The 18,149-nt window shown below is 40.9% G+C and overlaps 1 protein-coding gene across 2 annotated transcripts in view; it reads left to right on the top strand.

The window, feature by feature from the left end:
- The first annotated feature begins 1,361 nt into the window (after positions 1-1,361).
- hpcal1 (hippocalcin like 1) overlaps positions 1,362-18,149 on the top strand; it is a 133,434-nt gene continuing 116,646 nt past the window's right edge. Inside the window, exons 1-2 of one of the 2 annotated variants that reach the window (XM_062983671.1) lie at positions 1,362-1,502; positions 1,931-1,988. The gene's annotated coding sequence lies outside the window, so the exon portion shown is untranslated. Of the gene's footprint in view, positions 1,503-1,756; positions 1,989-18,149 lie in introns of those variants that run through there. The other variant, XM_008117540.3, reaches the window with a different exon arrangement.

An 18,149-nucleotide genomic window follows, 5' to 3' on the forward strand; every position in this document is an offset into this window, starting at 1 on the left:
GAGTTATGGGGCCAATACAGATGGATTGGCCTGGGATATGATCAGTGCTTGTATCCATTGTGCTGATGACCAGGAAGCGTTGGAGGGGACTTCGAGGTCAAGGGGTGCAGGTGAAAGGTTGGATCGGTGGCTTGATCCTCCAAAGGACTTTTATATTAAGACATAAAATATAACACATTAAACATACACATGCCGAGTAGGAGGACCCAGAGTATGGAAGCCTGGGTATGCACAGGGGTGAGGGTTGGCTAGAGGTTAGTTGGGCTGTACGGATGGGGTATTAGGAGGGAAGGAAGGGGGGAAACCCTGCTCCAGGGCCATGGGGTCTGTGGGGCCACGTGGTTACTGGGGCTGGCTGCCAGAGGCGGGGGGGGGGGGGGCGAGGTGGACAGGAGGCAATAGAGGATACAAGGAGTCAGATATAAATGTGGTGCATATTTATTGAAGGATTACTTTGGAATACAACTAATAATAGAAGGGGGGAAAGATTGTTGCATGGGAAATAGGTACCATTGTACAAAAGTTTGAGCTATATATGTATACGTGTGTGTGTGTGCGTGTGCGTAAATGTTTTCCCCTGACATTAAGTCTAGTTGTTGCTGACACTGGGGTTGGTGCTCATCTCCATTTCTAAGCTGAAGTGCAGGTGTTGTCCATAGACACCTCCAAGTCATGTGGCCAGCATGACTGCATGGAGTGCCGTTACCTTCCCATCGGAGCAGTACCTATTGAGCTATTCATACTTACATGTTTTCAAACTGCTAGGTTGGCGGAAGTTGGGGCTAACAGCGAGAGATCACACTGCTCCACAGACATTTTGGTCAGCAAGTTCAGCAGCTCACCGGTTTAATCTGCTGCACCATCAGGGGCTCCATATATATATATATATTGTTGTCCTTAGACACCTCCAAGGTCATGTGGCCAGCATGACTTCATGGAGTGCCCTTACCTTCCCGTCAGAGCGGTACTTATTGAACTGCACACATTTGCATGTTTTTGAACTATTAGGTTGGCAGAAGCTGGGGTTAAGAGCAGAAGCTCACCCCTGCTCCCTGGATTCGAACCCCCGACCTTTCGGTCAGCAAGTTCAGCAGCTCAGCGGTTTAACCCGCTGCCCCATCGGGGAGACCTATATATTTATATAGATATAGATATATTCAGTTTGTGAGAAGGAGAAACACAATTGTGTTTTGGATAGCACTGTGATAGCATTTCTCTGGCTGGAGAGGCGGCCGCTTGTGAGAGGCAGCCCAGTGTTTTTAGTGCTAGTGAAATTCTTCAGCAGGAGCTTATAAGCTTATTGGCTCCATTCAACAGAGCAGCCTGGCAAGATGGTACTGCTGGGACGACTCTCCCGGCGCCCCAAGTCCGCCCTTGGTGGAAGCCACTGAGCTTCCTTCCCTGCCCAACACAGTGTATCTCTCTCGTTGCTGCCTCCTCCTGCCGAAGCGCCGGCCAAGCGGGTGCTTAGGACTTCCTGGCAACTTCCTGCTGGCGCGAGAGTGAGTATGTGTGTCTCCAAGTCTCTCACACTCTCTCTCTAAGGGAGGGGGCGATACCAAGAGCGCCCTGTCCGTAGGGGAGGGGGGCGCCGAGTCCCGCCCCGCCCGAGGCCCCTTCCCTTCCTTTTTGGCCGCAAGACGAGCCTCCCAGAGGCCAACACACCCCCCAAAGAGCAACCAGGAAAGCCGCCCCAACTTGGCGCTGGCCCCGCCCCTTGGCAAATCCCCCCCCCCCCCCGCTTTTGCGCGGCTGCCGGCTCCGTGGCGTTGCGCGCGCCGCTTCCTGGAGGCGCGATGGGACACTGAAGGGAGCCGCCTCCGCCGCGGACGGATGGGAACTTCTCCCTCTCTGTCTCTCTGTGTGTCTCTTTCTCTCTCTGCCTCACGCCTACCTTCCCTCCTTTCCTTCGCTCTCTTTCTCTCTCCAGCCTTGGAAGCCCCTTGGAATCCCGGCGACGCCACTCAGGAAGGAGGCAGGAAAGTCGGGTAAGAAGGGGACCCCTTTCTCGCTCTCGCTCTCATTTGCGCCTCGACGCTTTGCATTGCCCTGGCTCAAGGCTGTGGCAATCCCGCAGGAAATATAGTCTCCTAGTTTGGTGCGGAGCCCGCCTTCTTTGACAGACTTTTGTCACCGGACATCGCCTTTCGCCTTCTCTCTCTTCCAAGGAGTGCCGGTGCCTCGCCAAACTACACATCCTAGGATCCCATCGCACTGAGCCCTGGCACGGCATTCGTTCCACAATGTGGATGCAGGCGATATCTCTGTGTTTGAGGGGAAGGAGGATGTTGCGATTTCCACGCTTCTCCTTCCCCATGTTTTTCCTCTCCTTGCTTTCTTTTGATGAGGGAGTTGTGAAATGTCTTAGATCCTGTCCGGCTGCGACTTGACAAGGACTCGGTTTGGTGTATGGATTGGTTTCATTGTTGAGTTGTGACTGCAGAGCAGGGTTCAAATCCCCCCCCCCCCGGGCAGGGAAAGCTGGTCTGGGGCGAGGCACACTCTCTCAGCCTCAGGCCCCTTCCACGTAACTGCATAAAACCCACATTATCTGCTCTGAACTGGGTTATATGGAGGTGTGGACTCAGATAACCCAGTGGCACAATGGGTTAAACCCTTGTGCCGGCATGACTGATGACTTGAAGGTTGGGTTGCTGACCCAAGGCTGCCATTTCGAATCCAACCCAGGGCAAGCATGGATGAGCTCCCCCTGTCAGCTTCAGCTCCATGCAGGGACATGAGAGAAGCCTCCCACAAGGATGGTGAAAACATCTGGGCAACATCCTTGCAGACGGCCAATTCTCTCACACCAGAAGTGACTTGCTGTTTCTCAAGTCGCCCCTGGCACGAAAAAAAATCTGCCTTGATATTACAGGGGTCCTTCCACACAGCCCTATATCCCAGAATATCAGGGCAGAAAATCCCACTTTATCTGCTTTGCACTGGAATATATGGCAGTGTGAACTCAAATAATCCAGTTCAAAGCCGATATTGCAGATTATCTGCCTTGATATTCTGGGTTATATGGCTGTGTGGAAGGGCCCTCAGAGGGAGGCAGTGGCAACCTGCTTCTGTCCAAATCCGCCCTAGAAAAGCAAGGGATGGCTCTGCCTTAGGCTGGGAAAGGACTTGAAGGCACACAACAACAACAAAGTCAGGCTTGTTTGGTTTTTTTTTTGTTTTTTTGCCAAAATGTCAAGAGGTCTGGAGATGAAGTACACACACACAAACATACATGCGCACACGTTCTCACTCAGGGTGCCTCAAAAGCCTATACACTTCTAAACAGCTAATATTACCTATGGTGACTGATTATTAGAAGTCTAAGATAAAGAAAACACTGTGATAGGTTCCCCTCAGGACAGAAAAGAAGGCACACAACAACCACAACAACAAAAATATTTTTTTTCCAACTATCTAATGGGGCCGATGCACTGGAAAAGTTATCTATCTATCTAGACACACACCTGCACACACACACACACTTACACAGGTGTTCCAAAAGTGTAAATACCCCTAAACAGCTAATATTACCTATGGTGATTATTTCAAGTTAGAAAACTCTGTGATAGCTTTGCCTAAGATTGGAAATGGCCTGAAGGTACAGAACAACAACAAAGTCAGATTTTTGCCAGACTGTCAAGGGGGCTGAAGCATTAAAACATATATGTGTATGTATGTATACACAGACACACTCACACATATACATACACACACAAGATGCTCGAAATGCATACACCCTTTAACAGCTAATATTATTCATGTATGAAATCCAGGTAAATGCATTTACACTGAAGAATAAATATTATAGTAATAGGAATTACTTATTCCACCTTAAATCATAATTGTGTGTAAGGTGTTCAAGTTGGGAGTCTCTGTGCACCAGTGCATTGCTTGTGTTGTTGAATAACCTCACTTGAATGTTTCTCTTGGATTTTGTAATACTTTTCTGTTATTAGCATGTCTAATCTTGTTCTAAGGGTGTGTACACTTTTTTTTGGAAAAAATTCTAGGGCCACATGCTGTTAAGGGCATGTATGATTTTATAGTGGAACTCTCTGCCCCGGAGTGTGGTGAAGGCTCTTTCTTTGGAGGCTTTTAAATAGAGACTGGGTGGCTATCTGTCGGGGGTGCTTTGAATGCAATTTTCCTGCTTCATGGCAAGGGTTTAGACTTGATGGCCCGTGAGGTCTCTTCCAACTCTAATATTCTATGATTCTATAATGTTTATTTATGTCTTTCTTACCGATGGTTTTATTGTTATGTGTTTGTATTTGTACTGTTTTTAAAATGTTGTGAGCTGCTTTGAGTCCCATTTAGGGAGAAAAGGGGAGATAAATAAAGATTATTTATTATTATTATTATTATTATTATATACATTTTGGAGAGACATTGCACATATACGTGCATATATGTGTATGTATTAGGTAGATTTTCCCATATTGCTTTTAAAAAGTTGTTCACTAGGGTGTCAAGAGGCAATGTCCACTAAATAGCGTAGTGTATAAAGGTTTTGCAAACCTCGCTACCCTCTTTTGATGTACTCATGTAGCAGATTTAGATAGGGAAGGATTGAGATGCTTCAGCCTACTTTTGAGAGGTATGCTATCAGCATCTTCTTATTTAAAAACAAGAACATCTGAAAACTTTTTCAATTCAGTTTACAACAATGCTGTTTTGATGCAAGCTGAGTTCAGATACAGCTTTGTCGCTTGTTGTTGCTACAATCTAGCTGTAGCTTACACCCATGTTAGAGAGATTTGTGTTGTTAGCAGCAAGCATACCTTCCTGAGATGCCTTCTCCAATTAAATTTGTCTGTTCCACCCCATACCTCATATAAGAAAGAGGACTTTTCTTTGCCTTGGGTTATATTAAAACAAACCTCTCACTACTACTACAACGACCCGGCCTTTCGCTGTTTTGTGGAGATAATCCACTGCAATGCAAAGCGTTAAGGTGGAAGTTCCTCAGAGCCTGCAAGGCTGCTATTAAGGTTAGTTAATATTTGACATGCCAGATGTACAACTACATAAATATTAAGCTGTTCCCATCTTGAAAAGGGAAGCACCCAATGGCATTTTGCCAAAGTGCCCTGTCAAAACTTTTTTTAGCTCCTTCATTTCTCTTAAGGGAAAAGATCACTACTTCTTAAATTGTGTATGGGTACTGATCCCAAATGTGGTCTTCTTAGCTCAATGTTGGGGTCACACAAAAAATTGGCAACAGTAAAACATCACTTAGAGATTTACACACTTCTGTTAGTAGTAATAGTTTTTACAGTCTAGAAAATGCTTCAGCTGTACTTCATAAAAATAAAATTAGCCTGTTTAGCAAGTCTTGCAAGTGGTGATTTGTTATCAAATCAGAAGTTTGGTTTGGATATTTATTTTATATACCTATATATCCAGGGTCAGAAAAAAATGTATTGGGCGGAAAGGGGTCACGAGTGGGAAAAGTTTAAGAAACCCTGATCTAGATATAGAAAAGGGAAAAACTCATAGATATATACAAATTGTTGGAGAATTTTGCTAGATAGTTTCTTCATACTGTACTCAAGTTTCTTCAAGAATCTCTGACATTAGGAGTTTTTTAACAATGAAATGTAAGATAATCCACTTGTCCTTTTCAAATGCCTTGCTATACAAACAGAATTAACTACAGAATAAGCAGCAAAACGAACCTGTCAGCATTTGATATAACACAAATCGGTCCTTCCAGACAGAGTGTTTGTTGTTCAAACACTTGGCTTCCTTCACACAGTTTTAAACGGGCTCCAGATGTTGTGTGCAACCAACACATTTGTAACTCCCTAGTGGTTTCCCACTGCCAATTTTGATTTTCTTTTAAAAATCACAGAAAACCTGCTAAGGCAGAAAAACAGAATAACTGCACATTGGATTTTCTGTGGTAATGGTAGGAGCTATCCTGTCCTGATTGCATTACAGCTCAATATTTTCATATCTGTTTTTCATGACTAGTTTAGACATCTTTCACCTTTACCTTGGCAACATTTATTAAATGCAAACAGCATTGTTTGTTGTTGTGTGCTATCTATCCAATTCTGACTTATGTGACTCTAAGGAGACCCTATCATGGGGTTTTCTTGGCAAGATTTTTTCAGAGTGGGTTTGCCCATGCCTTCCTCTGAGGCTGAGGGAGTGTAACTTGTCCAATGTTATCCAGCAGGTTTCCATGACAAAGCAGGGATTTGAACCCTGGTCTCCAGAGTGATAACGTTATGCTATACTGACTCCAGCAGAATGTATATTTGCATAATTTCATTTAGGATCACAGTCCTGGAATGTGTTTGTGCTTTGGCCAAATGGGATTTGCTCCCAAATAAGGATGGATAGACAGTAGGACTACTGAATGATTAGATTGAGATTCGTTAGCCAAAGAAAATAAAAGAAAATGTACACTCAGAGGAATGCAAATTCCATTCCCTCCTCTTTAAACAATTCATATCAAGAAAACTCCTTGATAAGTTTGCCTAAGGGTATCCATCAGTCAGAAATGACTTGAAGAAATGGAACAACAACGTTTATGATCATTGCTTCTTGAAATAATGAGGACTGGAGAAAGATATATTGCTCCTGCTTCACGGCTAACACATTCTTTAGGTTTAGGTGAATGGAAACCCCATATATAGTATATCAAACTATAGTGAAAGTACAGAGGATTTTCTGCCAACTATAATTGCAAGGAAGCTTGCCTTGTGTTGATTCCTGCCAATGTCTTCTCGGTGCTTCCTGCTGTTGTTGAAGAGACAAGCTGTGACAACTGATAATCTGCTCTGACTTTGAAGTGGCTTTCTCAGTGGTCTCCGAGAGCTGCTCCCCCCAGTAAATGTTGTCTTATATGATGACTGGCCTATGCTTTTTTTTGTTCTTTTACAAACTGACTAAGTAAATGTCAATTGGCAAAAAAGTAACTTCCTTCTTGCCCAAGAAACGCCACCTTCAGCTCCTAGAAGGCTACGTCTGCCTACTGCTCACTTGTCATGATGCTTCCCTTGTTCCTCTTCTGCCTCAGAGTGCACCTGCACTGTAGAATTAATGAGTTTTGACACCACATTAATTGCCATGGCTCAGTGCTATGGAATTCTGGGATTTGTAGTTTTTGGCAAAGAAAGCTAAAAAGCTTATAAAACTACAACTTTCATGATTCCATAGCATTGAGCATTCATTCTATAGTGTAAATGCACCCTACCTCTCTGTCAGGTTTCATCATCAAGGGCTAGTAGAGATTGTAATGGCTTTTAGGAAGGCATATAACTTCTGTATGGTATCATTGCTGCTTAAACATCAATGGGTTTTATGGCACCTTAAACTAAAATATTTGCATTAGCATATACATTTCTATGGGCTACAGCTGACTTGCATGAAGTGTTGTCTTGGTTGGAAGATGATACTATCTATGGAAAGGGAATTGGTGGTTGGTGGTTGAAACTAAAATCCTGAAAATAAAATAACCTGTGACAACTAGCTTTAAACGTATTTGGGGAGCCATCAAAACTTCTCTGTTCCTTCCACTGTTGATCTGAACTAACTCATTCGATCGAGGTGGCCACAAGAGATAGAGATGAGCTTCCTGGTGAATTCTTCTTCAGCTGTTTCCTGTTGGAATCTTCCTTTTTCAGCCTTTTCCTGTTAGAATTTGTCTTTATTGATGTTTTGTTCAAGGATGAACACTTTGTGGTCAGAGGAAGAGTGTAATGAGAGACTGTTTCCATACAACTGCCATTTAAGTTGGCAGATTTTCCCCCTATTTATTCTTTTGTATATAAATAGGATGAGGAATGTGAAGCCTGGCTACTTTTCAGTTTGACCGCATGCTCAAGAGCTAACCTTTTGTGTGCATTAATCTAGAGTTTTTAAAAATTAAAAATGATAACAATTATCAACATATAAGGATTCAAAAGTAGCTGAAATGAATTGTTCAATAAGTATTTTTAATTAAAATTCCTTCTCATCTTATGAAAAAAATCAGTCTCCTTGATTAATTACAAATACATTAACCTTAAAGATACTGAAATTGACTTCATTTAGTATGTGAAGTAAGATACTGATTATTGGTTCTGAACTTTTTTTTCGTGTCAGGAGCGACTTGAGAAACTGCAACCAAATGGAAGTAATTTGACTTTGAATTTGACATTTACTTTCTCATTGGCTTTTTTTTACAGTTTATTCTGTTCCTCAGTGTATTTAACAGTTTTCTGGCAAACTGTGTTTTGTTTTATTTAAAAATAAAAATTTGGGGGAATGTTGATAGATGAGGGACAGAAAAGGACTTGGAGCTGCAGGTGGCTCACAAGCAGTGCTTTGCTCACTTGTGGTATAGAGCTTTCTGTAGTCTATCCAATGCAGTTATTTAGAAAGCAGTGAGACATTGCTGGTAAATGTTAGCATAGTTCATGTAATATAGAATGCTTATGCGTATGAACCACTGATGATGCAGACAATGTCCTTTTGTTATGGAATAGACATGGGGATGGAGTTGTCTTATGGCTCAGTCATAGGTTATGATTCCTTCACCTCTAGTACTGTTGCAAACTCTATTGCTATGTGACTGAGGTTGCATCTGCACTGTTGAGTTAATGCAGTTTGATGTTACTTTAACATCTGAAGTTTGAATGAATTGAATTGTGGGAGTTGTGGTCTTTAGCCTTCTTTTCCAAAGAGTTTTGATGCCTCACCAAACAACAAACCCCAGCATTCCATAGCATTGGGTCGTGGCACTTAAAGTGGGGTCAAACTGCATTCATTCTACACTGTGGATGCCCACTGCCTTAATGAAAGTAATAAAAATACCAAACTAAAGTATTGATTTCAATTCACCTAGTCATGTGTTTCTCTATAAAGTCAACATATTATCTACACCCACAAATTTCATGATGAACATATTTCTCTTTTTATGAAGAACCCACACAGTTAAAAAAGGATTATGTAAATTTTTGTGTCTTGTTCAGTCTTCACATAAAGAAAACATTTCCAACTTTCAAATGGCCCCATCTCCTATAATTATGGACAACTAACAGTCTGGTAAGAGATACCCTTTCCAGACTTTAAATAAGAGACATTTCTTAGAGCAGTTGTTCCTAATCTGTGGTCTGTGGACCACCAGTGGTCTCCAAGAACTAAAATATGATCTGCGGCCTCACTGTTAATACACCGTTGCAATAAGAGCAACTCTCAAAGCCTTCTTATAGTGCTAAGGCAATGGGGATGTCAGGAGGGGAGAAGCTGACTACCCACATAAGGCATGAGAACAAGCCTCCTGACTGCTGCCTCTCCTCCTCCCTCACTCCCCCTGAGCAGAGCCATTCCATGTGGTGCCTGGAAGTGGGGGTGCCTTAGTGTCTTGGCTTTTAGGCCTGTTCCTGTGGTTATTTGGAGTGCTGATTCAGAAAATTGCACTGGATAGACCACATCAGTTCTAGATTATCAAATGTGGTTTTCTGTGGGTGAGCAGATGGTGACTACTGGATGGCGTATGTTCTGTATCAGAAACAAGAGCTGATGTGGTCTATCCAATGCAATTTTCTGAATCAGCACTCAAATAGCCAAACTGAATCTAAAGTTGATCAAAAACTTATTTGTAACTCTTTTGGTGCTAATGTTGGAGAGTGGTCCCTGGTCAAAAAAAGTTGGGAACTGTCATAGAGTAAGGAACACTGGCAATCCACTATGGGCTGGAGATAAGTCAGAGAGGTTTTATCCAGGAGTTTTACATAGTTTTCTTTTCTGGGATTGTTCTGAAGTAATAATAATAGAAGTAGATTATTTCTGGGTATCAATCTAGTTATTGCCAGAGGAAACCCTGATTTAAATATCTTACAAGTCTGAAGAGATGCAGTATATTGTAGAATGTGGCAGTAGAAATAAAATACCAAGAAAATCGCACTGATTCAGAACTCGTTAACATAACGCCTCCCAGAGGTCTTGGGCAAATGCCCCCATAATCCCCAAGTTTGGGTATGTTTTGTGTGGAAGCTGGAAGGATGTGTTACCACTTCACAATTTTTTGTTGATAGCCACAGTTAAGATTGTAGTTATAGATCATAAAAGCTTATGACATAATAATTTTTCATAGTGTTCAAGGAGCCACAAAACTCATAGTTTCTGTAAACAAAGTCCCCCCCCCCCCCCCAGGATTGGTGTTGAATAAATATTTAAAAGAAATAGCAAGAAAAAAAATAATGAGGACGCTGGCCTATTTTGGATTAAGAAGTTGAAACTAGTTCTTATTTTTCATAGGATTGAATGATATATGCTGGGAGGAATATTTGTGGGCTGTGATAAATTAATGTGGTGTTTTGCAATATTTTTACTTAGTTAATGTGACAAAAACCCTTGGGACCGAATGAAAAAGAAGATACTAAACATTACTCATGGACTTGTAATTTGCTGACATGAAATATTATTTTCAGCTTAAGCAATTTAAAACAAAGACTTTAGTCATTAAAAGAGAGAGAAAGTAAGCTATTGGCTATGTTTACCAGGGGAAACATTTGCTGATTATAGTAAAACAAAGAACAGTTTGTGTGTGTGTGTGTGTGGTTGCTTTGCCATTTTCATCTTTTTATTGACTTCATTTGAGATTAACTAGATATAGGATACATTGCAAACCCATCTTGGACTGTAAATTATACTTAGTAATATTCAAAGAAGTAGCCATGTTTGCCTCTTTTAGCTTAAAAGGAGAAAGGGAGATCTCTCTTAAAAGGAGAGAAAGAAATGAAGCAGAATCTTTAAGATTAGCTAGTTTATTTTAGCATGAGCTTTCATGAACAAAAACCCAATTTTTTAGAATCAGTACAGAGTAATTTTAAAGTGTCAGGTTATATAGCATATTTATACAGTTATGGGGGTGGGAATTAATGTAAACAAACCAAGAAAGTGACATGTAAATCTTACCATTTGAATCTTTCGGGATCCTATTACATTTTGTTGAACCAATAATATTTTACTTGTCTTTAATGTCATTGCATCTGAAGAAGTTGGTTTATATGCATGAATGCTCATCAAAATGCAGACTAGTTAAGGAGTGCTTCTACATTTCTTCCCCCCCCCCTCCTTTTTCATTTATACATTTAGTTGTGTATAACCTTATTAAACTCAATGGGATTTACTTTTGAATAGGCCTTCATAGGATTTAGGTCCATGAAAGTCTATGCTACAATGAATTTGTCAGGCTTCAAAATACTACAGTATTATTTGATTTTACATGGTGTTTTATTTTTAATAAGCTTTTCATGTGCCAGATTTTTCAATTTTCCAAAGTCTCTAAACGACGAAGCCTGCATTGCCCTCTACACACTTAAGTGTGCATGTACCTTCAAGTTGCTTTCACATTTAATTTATGATGACTTCATGAATTTCATTTTCCCCTTAGTCAAGAAAATATTACTCAAGAGTTTACCAATTTTTTCCTCTGAAATATAGCCTACTGCACCTAGCATTCATCAGCAGTCTCCCATCCAAGTACTAACCAGGGCTGACCCTACTTATCTTCCAAATGCAGACAGGATCTGATGCCTTTGTGGTATTTATTCCCACAAAAACAAATAAGTTTTGTAGGTAAAAATGGAATTCTTTCTAAAACCTAGTTTGTAGACTAGGTTTTAGAATAGATATCTATTCATGGATTACAGGCAGTCCCAGGGTTACGGACAAGATAAGTTCCTTGGACTTGTTCTTAAGTTAAATTTGCTTGTAAGTTGGAACACATACATTTCTTAAGTGTAACTCCAGCCAAAAATATAGATATATTTTCTTTGGATAGCATAGGGAAGGGTCAACACCCCTGTGGCGTTTGTTTTGCTGTCTGTGCCCCCCGATTCAGATGAATTTCTTTTTGACTCACCTCTGTTTGTAACTACAGGTCATATGTAACTTGGATGTTTCACTCAGGGACTGCCTGTATGGATTTTTTTAAAGTGTGTTAACTCTTTCTGGTAGTAAAGGCAGTCCCAATATACAAACATCCAATTTATAAGCAATTGATAGTTAAGAACAGGAGGTGAGACAACAGGAACTGAGAGAAATCTACCTCTCAGAATGGAAATCAACTCCTGAAAGAGTTATCATGAGGAAAAGGTATCTCCACTGAAGCTTTATCACCAATCCTTGTTTATTCAACAACCCATTTTTTCAAAATCCAATTCTCACAGGGACAGAAGGTGAGGTGAAATCATCTGAACAGGGGGGGGCACAGACAGCAAACCTTGGGGACTGTCTGTAATTGGTTTTGCAGTAGATGAAGTTGAGAAAGAGTAATTGTTATTTTGCTTTGCTGTTAGGTAGTAAAACTTTTAATTTACACAATTTATTAGAACACTTCATTTCAAATATGATATTTTGTTTATAATACATGCTTAGACTGTTTTAGAGCACATGAGGCAACGAGAAGCGAGAGAGCTTAACTTGCAGCGGAGTTAATTTCTGCTGGCAAGGAATCATTTAGCTCTTGCTCAGGTTGACCGTATTAGTAAGGTAACACTGGGTGCCCTGTGTCTGTGCTATAAATTCCTTGAGTTAACTGATGAGCCCCTGCGTGCAGGTCACTGCTTAGTCTGCTTGTTTATTTCTGTGTGGGTTTCTGAATACAAGCAACCTTTTAAAAAAAAGGTTTGATAAGCATTAAACAATTTGAATAAATTTAGCAACCTTGGTATTTTGCTTTTCTGAACCAACCAGATGTGAATTATTCTAACAGTTTATTATTAGAGAAAAGTGGACGCTAATGTTGATTTCCATGGATGCTCCAGTGGCTATTTGCCAGTTGTTACGGTACCTGCAGAGAGAGAGAAAAACAAGAAAAATACAGAAAAAAGTTAATGCTATGAAATATCCATCTCACCACCATTCATAAGCAGGAATTAAAAGTGTTTGGGAAGTGATAAAATTTCATGTCCTGTATGTTGTGATCGGTCATGGGATCTTAGAGTCAGGCATCCACTAATTTTTCTTTTTATTCGTAATATCCAAATTCATTAGAAGCTTAACTTTTTTAAAAGTAATAGAAATACATTAATTTCCATAAAGTGAAAAATGTAGGGCCTGTAGTTCCTAAGATATGGATAAGTCATGATTTGAATACTAGTGAAACTTACAAGTTATACAAGCAACTGAATATTTGACTGCACCATCCAGCCTGTGACTCTTAACACAACACATCACTGTTTAGACAAAAGTGAACACACTCGTGCTCAGTCCATTCATTTTGAATGAATTCCATGTTCTAGTCAGTACCTGTTAGTAACTGTGGTCTATAAAATGGATGCGGTTTGAGAAAGGCTGAGGAAAAAATATGTTAGTATTTTTGCAACAGTAAAAGTTGCCTGGGTGATTGCATTTAGCTTATTGAAGTGTCACTTACTTATATCAACAGCTATTCTTTTGAAGAGAAGCTTGTTTTCTCTCCTACAGTAATATGGAAGCTGTATAACAGAGAGGATTGAGTGATCTGTTTGAATGAAATATCTTGAGGAAAAATGCACAGGGCTAGATATATAAAATTATTGTACTATGAGTTATCTAAGTATTTAATAACATTCAGCATTTAATAACATTCAGCATTCAGTTACTTATATCGAGTAATTATATATATAGAAATGTAATGTTTGTTTTATTATGGAGTAAACAACAAAACCATTGAACCAAATCACACCAAATTTGGCCACAAAAGACATAGTCATCCAAAATATGTCTTTCAATAAAAAACCTAGAAAAATAGTCCAAATTACAGAGGATGAGGAAGAGCCTTTCTCCCCCTAACTGCCAGTTAGAAAGGTAGGCTCTGCTGCCTTTAGCCCCCGTCCCCCACTTCGTTTAGGCCCCACCCCTTTCGTATCCTAGCAACTCCCTCAGCCAAAATGGCGCCCAGGGCAGAGGCAGAATGCACTTAGGCCTGATCCACACTGCCTATAAAATACAGATTATCTGATTTGAACTGGATTGTATGGCAGTGTAGACTCAAGGTCCTTCCACACAGCTATATTATCCATTTATAATCTTATATTATCTGCTTTGAACTGGATTATCTTGAGTCCACACTGCCATATAATCCACTTCAGTGTGGATTTTATACAGCTGTGTAGAAGGGGCCTCATATAATCCACTTCTATGCAGATAATATAAGATTATAAATATAATATGAAATAATTACTGTGGTATAATAATACAGAACAATATAATCTCTAAAACCAGGACAGTAAATAAAGAGCAACACTTTGAAAGCAGGGAAATTGGGAATTCCAGAAAGGAAACAATCAGGGCCAGCTAACACTTCCCAACAAAGGATTCCCCCAGGCAGGAAGCAGACAGGCTTTGAAGCTGCAAGGCCATTAAATGCTAATCAAGGTGCCTAATTGCAGCATTCACACCTGCCACAACGAGACTATTAATTGCTATTCAAACTGTCCAACCAAGGATTCCGCAAGGTAGAAAGCAGCCAGGTTTGCAAGCAGCAAGGCTAGTCAGTGCTCTTCAACCTGGCCAACCAAAATTTCCCCTCGGTGAAAAGCCCCCAGGCTTTAAACCCACGCGGCTACTCCGTCCCATTCAACCTGGCCTAGCAAGGATGCCCTATGTAGAAAGCAGCCAGGCTTTTAAACTGCAAGACTACTCAGTGCAATTCAAGCTGGCCAAACAATGATTCCCCTACAAAGGAAGTAGCCAGGCTTCAAAGCGGCTCTTTGATTGAGGGTGCTACTCCAGCTACTCCAGAAAACAGCCAGGCTTTGAGGCTGCAAGGCTACTCCACCTGGCCAACAAATGATTCCCATAAGCCACAGCAACGCGTGGCCGGACAAAGCTAGTCCTTTATATAGCTGCTCAGTATAGAATCCAATTTATTTGAAAGGGCTTACTCTAAGAACAATGGGTATTCATTTGAAATTTGATATATTTTTGTTTCCATTTGAAATTTTCTTTCATAGCAATTATACTGAGAAAAATGTCGTCATTATTATTATTAGCCACAAACAGCTTTCAAAACATTACTGGAAACAATTCTAGGTCATCAAGAACCTTATCAGTTATAGAACGTCACATGAGAGCTTGTAAACCTATACAGACACAAATTAATCAGACTTATTACCACTGGCTCTATGCTCACGTTGGGCCAGAAATCACTCCTGGATGTCTACAAGACATCTTGGTTTTACCCAACTCGTCCCTGGTGACACAGCGGGTAAAACTGCTGAGCTGCTGAACTTGCTGACTGAAAGGTTGGCAGTTGGGGAATGAGGTGAGCTCCCGCTGTTAGCCCCAGCTTCTGCCAGCCTAGCAGTTCAGAAACATGCAAATGTGAGTAGATCAATAGGTACCATTCTGGCGGGAAGGTAACAGCACTCCATGCAGTCATGCTGGCCACATGACGTAGGAGGTGTCTACGGACAAAGCTAGCTCTTCGGCTTAGAAATGGAGACAAGCACCGACCCCTAGAGTAGGACACGACTAGACTTAATGTCAAGGGTAAACCTTTACCTTTACCTTACTAGAAGTCACATTTTGGCAAAACTCTGAAACAGCTCTGCACTCTGGAGTTAACTCAGATTCAAAGCAGTCGACTGTCAACACAGCCAGGTACTGCCTTCCCCTTTTCTCCGTGGAGCAAGACAAAGGGGATGGATCAGGCCAGTGACTCCCTGAAATTGGATTGCCATCCCCCTTCAGTAGCACAGATACCTTTGTTGATGTCAGCAAAACCACATGGCAATGGCCTAGAGCTGTCCAGAAACATCCAAGGGAACATCCAAGGGAAGGTGACTGTTCAGTGGAAAAGAACTGGTTGCATCCTGGCTGGATTGTATGGTTTGGACTCTAACTGAGCAGCTCAAGCCAGTCTGGAGTATTACTATCTGGACCAGATTCAGTTTAAGTGGATCATGTAGATGAATCTTTAGTGCTTGCATTCCTTAATCATTCTGTGGGTTTGCAAACTGCTCGGCTGTGGAATATACTGCCTCCGAGTGTAGTGGAGTCTCTTTCCCTGGAGGTTTTAAAGCAGAGGTTGGCCATCTGTTGGGAGTGCTTTGATTAGGTGTTCCTACATGGCAGAATGAGGTTGGACTGGATGATCCTTGTGGTTTCTTCCAACTCTATGATTTTATCAGTAACAGTTTTCTTCTGTGCTATATCAAAAATACTTCGATAACTCTAAAATACATAGGGACTACCAAACGCAGCACCCAAACACGAATCAAGGAACATGAAAAGCACTGCAGACTAATTCAACCAGAGAAGGCAACCATAGCAGAGCTCTTGATGAGCCAACCTGGACACAGCATATTATCTGAGAACGCAGAAATGCTGGACCACCCTAACAACCCCCATGTTCAGACTACACAGAGAAGCCATTGAAATCCACAAGTATGTGGACAATTTCAACAGAAAGGAGGAAACAATGAAAATGAAAAAATTCTGGCTACCAGTATTAAAAGAAACTCTAAAATCAAGACAGTAAATAAAGAACAACACTCAGGAAAACAGGAGAATTCCAGACATGAAACCATCAGAGCCAGATAACACCTCCCAACAAAGGATTCTCCCAGACAGGAAGTTGCCAGACTTTGAACGTCATTAAAGGGTATTAAATGCTCATCAAGCTGGCCATTTGCAACATTCACACTTCCCTCAAACAGACAAGAGTTCTTTTTCGCAAACTGGAGTTTCCACAGATATTTAAACCTCACTTGCCTAGTTTCTAACAAACCTCACAACCTCTGAGGATGCCTGCCATAGATGTGGGCGAAACGTCAGGAGATAATATTTCTGGAACATGGCCATACAACCCAGAATACTCACAGCAACCCAACTCTAAAATGACATGCAAGATTTTGCATGTGTTGAAGTTTATAAACATTGTTTGTTTAGGGAAACAAAGAGATTAAAACAGCTAGTAAATGCTTTGTTTAAAAGTACTATGTAATACAGCCTTGTATCTGCAATTTTTCTTCATGCTGTTGAAAGTCTGAAAGACACAGCAAACACATTAGCAGCGTAATTACCCAAGCTCATAATTTTAAAGAGAAAATTCTTTGGTTAAAAAGGTTTGGACATGTTTTCAGCTAGTGGCTGAGAAAAGTGATGTTTGCCTAGGCAAGAACTGTACACACAATCTGTGCAATATAGCAAGGGAAGCACATGGATTTCTAGATTTTGAATTACAATTCATATCATCAACTATTAGCCATGATGGATGGGGATGATGAGAATTGGGAAACCAGCATCTGGAGGACAGTAGCTTCATGATGTAAGGAGATTACAGGGCCTCTTTTAACTGTTGTTGTCTTGCATCCCATTGAGGGCACATCCACTCACAATTACTTGTTTAAAAGTCTTCCTGTTTGTGATGGACTGTATATTTTTTGCATGAATGTTGGCAGGAAGATGTGCTGCAAGTGAAGTCTTCAAACCTAACCCCATCCATGAATAGTGAAACGTCATCGCCAAGGTTAAGGACACTACGTGTGTCTTTCTCTTTGCCATCATTCTCCCCACAGCAAGAGATGAGCAGGAAAACCGGTTTGGAAAGACCTATGCAATGGTCTGTGCCCAAACTGTCATGCTGTTTGTATGTTCAGTCTTATAGAGTGCTATTGTAGCCTTCAGAAGCAGAGCTTATTGGCTCCACATGTGCTACAGAAATCACATATTCCCATTGCCATCATAACATGTAGAAGAAATCATTTCTATATTTTCCTCCCCACCACACCAAATCTTGAAAATTTCTGTGTAGTTCCTGATTATCATTGACATACCGTAAATTTTTTTGGAATGGTGGTTACACGGAAAGTCATCACCCCCCCCCCCCCCAAAAGCCATCTTTATTGCTCAAAAGACTTCATATAGGATCTAGTGTTTGCTATGTAAAGAGTGTTGCTTTCGCTGAAGAAATAATGTTTTCTATGCAAAAATGTTTTTATACAGAAAAATCACATGTATTTCAGTGCGAATTATCGCACACCCCAAAAACCTTTTGCAACATGCATACATACATCTGACAGCTGCCCATTTGCCTGTAATATTGAAAAATATTTTTTATCGTTTTGGAAATACTCCTCCCCCCTCTAAAAAAAACCTTCCAATTTTTATCGATCTCCATTGTGAAGGGAACTTCAACATATGACAGTTTTCCTGAA

This window comes from Anolis carolinensis, chromosome 1 (genome assembly GCF_035594765.1).
Source record: "Anolis carolinensis isolate JA03-04 chromosome 1, rAnoCar3.1.pri, whole genome shotgun sequence".
NCBI lineage: Eukaryota > Metazoa > Chordata > Lepidosauria > Squamata > Dactyloidae > Anolis > Anolis carolinensis.